The 10734-nt window shown below is 38.0% G+C and overlaps 1 long non-coding RNA gene across 2 annotated transcripts in view; it reads left to right on the forward strand.

The window, feature by feature from the left end:
- Positions 1 to 9942, forward strand: part of LOC110200820 (uncharacterized) — an 81053-nt gene extending 71111 nt beyond the window's left edge. Inside the window, exons 2-3 of one of the 2 annotated variants that reach the window (XR_002322313.2) lie at positions 1619 to 1760; positions 7590 to 9942. This is a non-coding gene — a long non-coding RNA (uncharacterized LOC110200820). Of the gene's footprint in view, positions 1 to 1618; positions 1761 to 4238; positions 6102 to 7589 lie in introns of those variants that run through there. The other variant, XR_002322311.2, reaches the window with a different exon arrangement.
- The last annotated feature ends 792 nt before the right edge of the window (positions 9943 to 10734 follow it).

The following is a 10734-nucleotide window of genomic DNA, read 5'->3' on the forward strand; positions in this document are numbered from 1 at the left end:
CAAAATAGTTCACTACAAATGTGATTAGGGTTAGAGTGATTCTAACAGATGGGGCAGGGTGTGAAAGGAGAGAGGAAAGGATGGAGGGAACTCATAGGTTTTCCTGAGACCATTGTGGCAGGTCAGTGATGTGTAAAGATATAGGGAATTTGCAAAGAATGCAGACTACTCCAAAGGCCTTCGGGCAAATGATTTACTCTTCTTACACTTACATCATCCTTTAGAATTTTCAAAGAGCTTTTATATGCATTAGATCATTGCATTCTTACCACAATTCTGTCAAGTAGTAAGTGCAGTTATTTTTATCCACGTTTTTCCAGAAGCCAGAAACTGAGTCTCAGGGGTTTTGAGAAACTTGCCCTTGCTCATATGGCTAGAAAGTGGCTGCTGGAGGCAGAAGCCAGGTTTTCAGTCCAGTGTTCTTTCTGCTATGTCATAAACTCTAGTGCTGCATGGGTGGATATAGGAAGAATTCTGGTGTAAAGAACAGTCTCGTCTCTTGCCAAGGATGTCATCAAAAAGAAGCTTGATCTATGGGTGCCCTGAAGCAGAGGAACTCTATGTCTCTGGAGGCAAAATTTGACAGATTTCACAAGGTTGGGATATCCTCAGAAAAACACAAGAAATGTTTAGTCCACAGAAGGCTTATCCCATCATGCCTGTCACTCACTATAAGCACAGATTCTCTCACTGAGGATCCTCTAAGTGATCAAAAAATAGCCAGCATGATTTTTGACTTGGAATATTCCAAATCCACAACTATAGCACTAAGATCTTTTTTTTTTAACTGAACCTGTGATTTCATCAATGTGGGAGCTCCCAGTAAAGAACCTCCTTTACCAATACATATTGTAAACCTCTCTACAACTTATAGACTTGGAGCCAAGGTGGTTAACCTGGGACTCACAGATCACCCTGGCTGCACCCCACCCCACCCCAAGGGGGCTGAGTCTGCATAGATTTGAGGGGCTCTGTGAACTTGGATCAGAAACAAGTTAAATTTTTATTTTCATTAACCTCTAACTAAGAATTAGCATTTCCTTCAATTATTTAAAAATGGCATTCTGAGAGGGAGTACATAGACCTCACTAGCCTTTCAAAAGGATCCTTGACACAAAGTAGGTTAAGAATCCCTGTGTTAGGGAGTTGTTCTGGACCCTGAGAGATTAAGTGAATTGCCTAGTATGTGTTAGAGTTGGGAGTTGAACTCAGATGTTCTGAGGCAGAACAGTACACCATCATTACACCAATGCTGCTTCTCTACGTCCATGCTAAGCATCTTCTAGCTCTTCCTTGGAAAGAACAGTTGGTGTGCTTATTCAGATTTAGTGTGTCAGTACAGCAGGGAAAGAAAAATAGTCGGTCATAGAAACAGACAAGACTTTTAAGTGGGGTACAGGCAGCAATTAGTAGGATATCCCCAAGAGATTGCCCTACTACTATCTTGTGGCTATGAAAGGCCAGTTGTTGGGCTGTCTGTCCATGAATGATGCAATGGTCAAATGTAGCTTGAATCAGTGGCGTGTGTGTGTGTGTGTGTGTGTGTGTGTGTGTTCGATAATGGCTACTTTATCCTCATGGTATTTCTTTTTTCTCTTACACAAATACCCATCTGAAGTATGTATTTACAAGAGGAAATAAAGTAGAAGAACCCCACGGGGAAGGTAACAATACTTCATACCAGATGGTTGAAACTATCTCTTGGAGTTTCCTGGATCATTTCCCAGTGATATGTTGACCAAGTTGCTTCTTTAAAACTGGTAAGTTCCCAGTGTTTAGTGTTTGCTGTTATTTAATAAGTTTGGCTTTACAAAATTACCCCTTCAGAAGTTGGTAATTTCCTCTTGTGTATTATATTTCCAATTTAGGCTGTTGTCACTGGTTTAGTGCCTAAGTATGCCTGTGTAGGACAATAGGTTAGGTTTCTCATAGACATGAATTTTAGAATCAGATTATACCATATAATATATCCAATTATGTATTTTACATTAAATAAATTCCATTTAAATAAACACAGCTATTATCAAATCACTCATTACTAAAATTCATTACCTTAAAAAATAACCCAAATTAGAAATAAATTTAGAGAAAAACTAACACATAGGAATAATTTGGTACTTTTCCTAAACTATATTGCTTAATCTATTTTTAATAACTTAAGAGCTTAAATTACTATTAAATTAAATTAGACAGCTTAATATCGCTGTCTAATTGGACTCACAATCTGTCTCGAAGGTTGAGTAAACAACACACCCTGAGGCAGTCCAAAGACCCTCTTATTGTAAATATTGGGAAAAGCATAGAAGAAGGCATAGCATGCTTGTTAAGGGTGTTCACCATTGTGATGAAGGCAGTGCAGTGCAAAGCTCTAGTTGAAGAGGGATTCTCTGTGGATGGCAAGGTTCTCCAGATGATCCAGTTTGCAGATGACATTGTGCTGATTGCATCAAGCTCTGGAATACTGAAAAGGTTCCTAGATAAGATCCACAACCACTCAAAAAAATTTGGTCTGGCTGTTTATGCTGGGAAGACCAAGCTAATGAGTTTCCATTGCCCAAATTATGACATGGAATTGGATGGACAACCTAGGGACTTATTCGTAAGTTTGTATATCTAGGACCAACGGTATGAATAAATAATGAATTGCGCTTAGAACTAAACAGAAGAAAGAATATTATAAATACCCAAATTAGCTGTAATGGACATATGAAGAAAGATGCTATCTGCAGCCAGAGAAAGAACTGATAAATAGGAGTATGTATAGAATAAGTTTATATATGTGTGTGTGTGTGTGTGTGTGTGTGTGTGTGTGTGTGTGTGTGTGTGTGTGTGTGTATATGTCTAATGGTAGCCACCTCTAGGGTAGGAAGATGGAAAAAAAGGAAAAAAAAGAAATTTACATGATAACTTTATTATATATTTAAAAGGAATAGCAAGTTGTATGTAATAGATTTGCAGTTTTACATGCAATCATCCTTTTTTAATTATACTGCTAAGGAAAAGCATGCTTTATCCCATAAATTAAAATAATTAATTAATTAATTTTTAAAAAGAAAGAAAAAGAGCAGGATGGATTTCCTCCATGAAACTTTAAAGCTCCTTTAAGGACTCTAAGCTTCTCTTGGAAAGAAAGCCTCATAATGCCAATATTCCACTAGTGTTGTCATTTGGTTGTGAGACATAGAGCACAACAGTCTCCAAAGAATTGTAAATGAATATGTCATAGAGGACAATTGAAAGGTGTAGTGGGTGTGGGCAGGTTGAAACATATAATCATGAAGAATTTCAAAGAACAGGAGTAAGATGTCATCATGGCAACATATCATATAAAGAGAAGATGGGTTGATCACATGGCAAGAGTGAGGGATGACTGCTGAACAGCCTGAGTTCTCCACCGGTCTCTTCAGTATGTCAAGAAAAAGTAGGAAGGGCTACTTCGATGAAATTATGGGAGAGCATAGGCAAGAGTAACACAGGATGGGCCAGTATTGATGGGTTGCAATGTGCATTGTTGGGAGGATATCCAAAGCAATGAGATCATAAATCCATTTGAGGATATATATGCACATGCTGTCTCAATTGAGCAAGGACTGTTTCAATTTTGTCTTTGTATTATCAATGTCTAGGACACAATAGGTGCAGCTAAATGGTACTTGGAGTTAGGAAGACTAATTCTGCCATGGAGTAGCTATGTGACCCTGGGTAAATCATTTAAACTCATCTCAGTTTTCTCACTTGTAAAATGGGGATAATAATAGCACTTACCTCATAAAGTTGTTGTAAGGATCAAGTGGATTAACATGTAAAGTGCTTTGTAAACCTTAAAGCACTATATAAATGCTAGCTATTATTATTAATACATGTTTTGGTGCTGAATTGATTGATTATTCATACTATGATATAAATCTTTAAAAGCTTCATGCATTACTTATCCTATGGACACTTGTATTTTAGCAGGTATTAAAACATTGTATTAAAGAGATGAAGTTTTGATATGGGCTTTCAGGAAAGTCATCAAATGCAAGATTTCTTAGGGGATCAGGTCTTTCTAAGCAACAAAATCATTATGCACAGTTATTCTCCTACTCAACACATTGGTAAGGCTGACCTTCATATCTTTCATAGAATCAGAGAATATTAGAACCACAAGAATATTTAGAGATCGTCTAATCCAAGTGGAGAAACTAAAACCTTTCTGCTTTTGCAAGACCAAATCAACATCAATTAATTCTTTTTAGTTTTCTAGATGCCTTTGTGATGCTTTGGAAGAACTTGTGCTACTGACTGAAACTGTGTTGTGGTATTTGTCCTGATTGAATCCATGGATCTGCTCAAGCTGGGGCCATTTGTTTGTAAAGTTCTCTCTCTGTCTCTCTATCTCTACTTGTCTCTTTCTCTTTCTGTCTCTCTGTGTTTCTCTCCATCTCTCTCTTTCTCTCTCTCCATTCTTACTGGCTTGATTACATTTTCAAGTCTTCTGCATATTGTTTGTACTATTTTGTTTTATATCCTTAGAAGTAGTAGTACCTTTATATCTTTGAGAGAAATATGAACTGTGGCTTCTCAACCTGTTAGGGAGGTTTCCTGCTAAGAGCAGTAATAAATATATTAAAATTGGTTTGACCAAGAAGGAAACTCAAGTCCAGAAAGCATTCATGGTAAAATGAAGAAAATGCCCATCTCATCTTCTCAATCTTTGATTGATAGAGATAAATGGCCAAAGAAGTTTCCTGTGTTATTTTTACCACATGGGCTATTTTTCCTTCACCCCATGAAGGAAATGAGGGTGGGAAGTTGTGGGGAGGTCTTCTAAAGACCATACCCTAAGGCATTTCCCTTCCACCTTTGCAGTGTCGCCTCCCAGAGGAGCTTTTTCAGTACAACAGATACAAAGGCAACTGTTTACCAAGGCATATGGAGGGCTCAGTGACTAGACAATGCAGAAACAGGTAGTTTCAAATACGGTCCCGTTACTCACATTTATTTGGCACAGATTACTATGGTAACAGGATTGGCATAGCTGTTTCCTCTTTCACTTCTTAGTCCACATATCAGCCAACTCTTCCAGGGTACTATCTTGATCCCTGGGTCACTCTGTCCTTTTTTTTTTTTTTAAATCAATCCATAGGGTACTTCATGAACTTCTGAATTCACTGAAGGCATTCAACCAGAAGCTAGATGATTGAAAACTTCTGGGAAAGTTGTAAAGTTGATTCTTACATTCAGTAGAGGTTTAAGCAAAATGATTCTAAATATCTGTAATTTTAAATGTCATAGAAAATTTCTTTTGGTTTGCATGTAGTTATTACCTCAATTAGGATTATACATTCAAACCTGGAAGGGACCTTGGAAGTCATATAGTTCAACATCCTCATTTTATAGATGAGGAAACAACCACAAAGGTGGTTGAGTGACTTGTCCAAGATCATAAAGGTAGTCAGTGATAGAGCTAGGATTTGAACCCAGGCCCTCTGACTCTAGATTCATCACTCTTTCCATAGTACCAATCTGTGCCCAATTTTTAATTATTAAAAATTGATCCATATTATTTTGTGTTTATTCATTCATATGAAGAGTCCAGAAAGGGAAGGAAGCAAAGAGCTACAAATGTAATTGTAACGGACCTTTGGCAAAATAGATTGGGTTCGTTTTTAGGCTCTCCTCAAGAATATTCTCCATGGCTTATTTTGCTTCTACTCAGGGAATTCTATCCTAGGAAACTTCAGAATTTGGTTCATGCCTCCCATAGGCCATTGGCTTCCCTGTAAACATTCAAGTATGCTATGACAGATTCTATTTAGCCTGACAAAATGCAGAATGGGTTCATATGTGAACCCCTCAGTAGTTAAGAAAATTCTCTTAAGCAAACCTCTCCTCTTTTTGTATCCCATTTTCCACCTGGACCTAGGGGATCCATATGGATAGTTTGAGTTCTTTCTCAGCGCAAATTAGTCTCTGATGTGCCTTTTCTTACGCCTTTGGGCTGTGTAGATGGTGTAGGTTATGTTAGATGTCTATTCTCCTTTTCTACTGAATCTTTTCTAAGCTCTAAATTCTTTTTCAGTCTCCCCTTTACACACCTCTATCCAGATGTGTCATCTCCACAGAATACAGTTTCTACCTATTTGTTGGGTCCTTTGTTAACATTCCCTGAGGGCAGCTGCGTGGACCTCTTTCCAGATCCTCATGTAGCCCAACATTTGTCTGGTAGTACAATAAGTCCTAAGGACAAGGAGAGTCCATACTTTGTCTGGAGAATTCCTACCTAGTTTAAGAGGTAGTACAGTAGAAAGGAACTTACTTATTCCTCTGTGCACCTGCCTGGCCATGTCTACTATGTGGAATTAAATTCATTAAGTTTATACAATTTCCATGGTGTTCTGAGACAAGTTTGGATGTGATTCTTTCCCTATTATTTCCTTATTGGGTATGATTCTTTTTCTTTATTAGAGAAAGGGGTGGGAGGCAGAAAGAGATGAGGATGAAGGTGAGAAAAAGAAGAAAGGAAAAAACAAAGTCATGATTAATGTTGAAAGTTAAGGATCTGGCATCAGAGAGAAGACTAGTAAAATTAGAAGTTTGGGTTGCCAGCACGAGTGAAATGTTCTGTTCTTGGTATCTTGACCATTTTGAAAATAAGGTAAATACCAGTCCAATATTTCACAAAAGACAATGACAGTCCAGTTGGGGTACAGGAATTCTGAAGAGGAAACCTCCACTATCCCAGAATCTTAGAATGGGAAAGGACCTCTGAGGCTATCTACTCCATACCATTCCTAAAGAAAAATTTCTTCTATAACATATTGGACAAATTATCATGCAGCCTGTTCTTGAAACATCCAATGAGAGGAAATCCACTACTATCTAAGGCAGTCCATTCCACTTTTGGCTAACTCTAATTGCTAGAGAGTTTTTTTGATACATCAAGTCTAAATTCATTCCTCTGAAGCTTCATTCCATTGCTTCTAAATCCCAGTCCCTCTGGGACCAAGAAGAAAAAAATTTCATCCTTCACCCATAGTGAAGTGTTCAAATGTAGAAAGCTATCATGTCCCTGAAGAAGTGTTCTTTCCAGGCTAAACATCCCAATTCCTTTAGCAGATCCCCACATGGCATGATCTTGAGTCCCTTTAGCATTCTTTTAGCCATCCTCTGGATTCTCTTTATCGTATCAATTTCCTTAATAAAATGTAGCACTCAGAACTGAACATAATACTCAAGATGTGTTCTGACTGGAATAGAATAGAGAGGGACAATCATCTTCCTAGTTCTGGACACTATGCTTCTCTTAATTTAACCTAAAATTGCCTGCCATATCCTCTGGGCCTAGGTCCATGCCCATGACCTCACTCCATACCTATAGCCCTTTTTCTCGCTATAATATGCAACTTAGCAATTTTGAAATTGGCAATAAGACACCCACAACTACTTGAAAAGGAAACCATAGTCTCTTATTAGTATCAATTTGCTTTTAGAGGAATGAGGCAGATTATAGCATTTATAAAAGAGGAAAGCTCAAATTAAAGTGTCTTTGTTATTACATGCCGACTATGTGGTGATATAATTGTTTCATGTCTTTTTCTCCCCAGATATAAAGACATTAATACTCAAAAGAACTTGGAATGACAATATGGAAATTGCATACATATGAAAGTCTCTGCTCTATTATAAATGATAGTTTCTGAATATTGAATACTTCAGCAGACCAGTGATATCAAGGCCTTCCCTGCATAGGTGGAATGTGTAGCTGTGAAAGGATGGGTACCCAGCCTACTTTATCCTATTTTCAGTTGAATCAATGAGCAATCGCCTCCCTGCCTTGTAGAGTCCTGAGACACATTTTTGCACAAGTATAGACAGAATCCAGGGTATAGTGGACTCAGACTTAGAGAATACATGTAGTAAGAAGGTGACTCACAGCTCCTGGTTGGATAGAAGTCCTTTACTCGCTTCCTTGGCCTCTATGGTCCCTTTCAGCTCTAAATCTATGGTCCTATGATTGATCCATCAATCAACAAGCATTTATTAAGTATGTACCATGTGCCAGTCACTCTGCTAAGCACTGATGACAAAGACAAAAAATGAAACAGTTTCTGATCTCAAGGAGTTTACATTTTGATGGGGAATATAATATGAAAAAATATTTTAAGACACATGCAAGTAAATAGGAGGTGGTTTGGGGAGAGATTGCCCTGGCAGCTGGGTGGCTCAAGGAAGCCTTCGTAGGGGGACTTCTCACCTGGATGGAAGCAGGCAGTGTAGCTTACCCAAAAATATTCCAGCAAAACCCCAAAAGTCACGCTACACTAAATAATAATCAAGTAATCCGATGAGAAATTAGAGTACATGCCTTCTTCTTCCCCAGGTCTGCACTAAAAGTCAGCCAGAAGCCGACTTAGGGAAGGGGACTACCTTCAGAGTCAGTGCCGATGCAGGCAAGCCAGGTGGCAGCTTCCCAGCATGATCAGAAAGAGGGGTTTGTATGGCTCTGTATCTGGAAATAGCAAAAGTAGAGGGAAAACCCTGAGAAAGACCTACAGTGTTTAGAAACTCATAATGGGGACCTTAGAAGCAGTCTGGTCACCACAGATCTCAGACTAGGACACTTGAGGCCTAGGTCCCTAGCATTCTGTCCAGAGACACCATAGATGGCCCTGAAGATCCAGTGCTCTGCACCTCAAAGATCCAGAGGGTCTACTCCTGGGAGGTGAAGATCAATGCAGTAACCAGTGTGAACCACTTTGAGATCAACCAGAACTGACCACCCCACCCAAAAGGACAGCAGGAATGTGGACCTGGCACAAAGCCCCATTTTAGGAACTAAAGCCAGAGAGATGAGCAAGTAGAAGATATAGACCACTTTAAAGGATCATAATAGATTCAAACATACCCCAAAAATCCAATCTGGAAGGAAAGAATAACTCTATAACAACTACAAGCAGAGGCTCAAAAGAAAAACTGGATTTTCAATAAAGACTATATAAATACCTAGCAGAAATTAAGTAAGAGATAAAGAACATTAAACAAAAATTCTGAAGGCAAGGATTGGAAAGAGAATATATAGTGGAGAACGAAATGTGATAAACCTTATCTAATAATGAACTTCCTGAAAATTAGAAAATTAGACCAAACAAAAATCAATGACCTCATGAGATAATGAGAAAGATTAGAACAAAATGAAAAGTTTGAAAAAAAATTGAAGAAAATTTAAGGTATCAGCTGTAAACACACACACACACACACACACACACACAACCCCACAAAAACAGATGACCACAAGAACAAATGAAAGCGAGATAATCTAAGTATCACTGAACTCTGTGGGGGAAAAAAAAAGATTAAAACACCTGGAGACTATGTTTCAGGAAATCATAAATTAAAACTACCCAGATCTATTAGAACCAGAGAACAAGGTATAAATATAAAGAATCCACCCCCTGAAAGGACTACAAAAGGAAAAGCCCTGAAATGTCATCGCCAAAATTGATAGTTCCCACATCAAAGAAAAAAATCTGCAAGCATTGAAAAAGTGGTAGTTCAAATAACAAGAAACCAAAGTCAAGATCACACAAGGCCTGGCAGCTTCTGCTATAAAAGAGAATATATTGTTACAAATGGCCAAAGATATATACTTATGACCGTGCATAACTTACCCTGCAAAGCTGAGTATAGTCTTATGGGGGAGGGAGTACGGGAAGAGGAATGGATCTTTTACTCAAACAGAATACTTTGAAGAATTCATGTTGAAAAGGACAGAGCTGAATTGTAACTTTGAAACACAAACACAAGAGACAAGAGGGAAAGATAAATTTATCTGAGCAATTGATTGTAAGGAGCTGTCTGATGATGAAGGTCTAACATTCTAATATGGAGAGAAGACACAAGTGTTCCTTTGGAGCATTCATGTATTGAAAGGGTATTAAAGGAGTTAAATAAGAAAAATCAGAGGGTCTGGAGGGTAAATTGTTTCTGTTTCGAGAGTTTTAATAGGAGAAAGAAAAGAACAGATGAAAGAACTATACTTTTTCTACACTAGTGTAGAAAAGAAGAATGAGATAGAACTTGATATTTCTTATCATTGCTATGTGTCAGAAAAGAAGTACACAAACATGGAGGGAAGAGTGGGGGAAGTAGGCATCAGATGAACCTCAACGTTATCTGAAACAGACAAGGAATGTTGAACACATACATTTACATACATACACATATTCACACACATACAAAAAGAGCAAAAATACATAAAAGTCAATAGGTAAACAGAAAGAGATAGGGAGAGGAGAGGTTAAAAAGAAGGAAAATGCTGGGAAGGGAACAGTCACAAGCAAAGTAAATTTCCTGATCCTGAAGGTGGGGGGAGATTACAAGAGAAAAAAAAAGAAAGGGAAAGAGAAAAGAAAAGAAAAAACCTAGAATCTAAGGTGCTGCCCATCAATTGGGGAATGGCTGAACAAATTGTGGTATATAAATGTGATGGAATATTATTGCACTGTAATAAATGATGAAAGAGATGATTTCAGAGAGTCTTCTGAATAGGAACTGATGCGTAGCAAAGAAAGCAGAACTAGGAGAACAATTTATACAATAACACGGAAAAAAAAAACCAAACAAGAAACTCTAAAATTTTGAAAGACTTAAGAACTCTGATCAAAACAATGACCAACCATGCATCTAGAGGACTAATTGTGAAGTATGTTGCATGTCTCTTGACAGAAAGATGATGGGCTGAAGGTGCAG

The sequence above is a fragment of the Phascolarctos cinereus genome, unplaced genomic scaffold (genome assembly GCF_003287225.1).
Source record: "Phascolarctos cinereus isolate Bilbo 61053 unplaced genomic scaffold, phaCin_HiC Scaffold_4;HRSCAF=312, whole genome shotgun sequence".
In the NCBI taxonomy this organism is placed as follows: Eukaryota; Metazoa; Chordata; class Mammalia; order Diprotodontia; family Phascolarctidae; genus Phascolarctos; species Phascolarctos cinereus.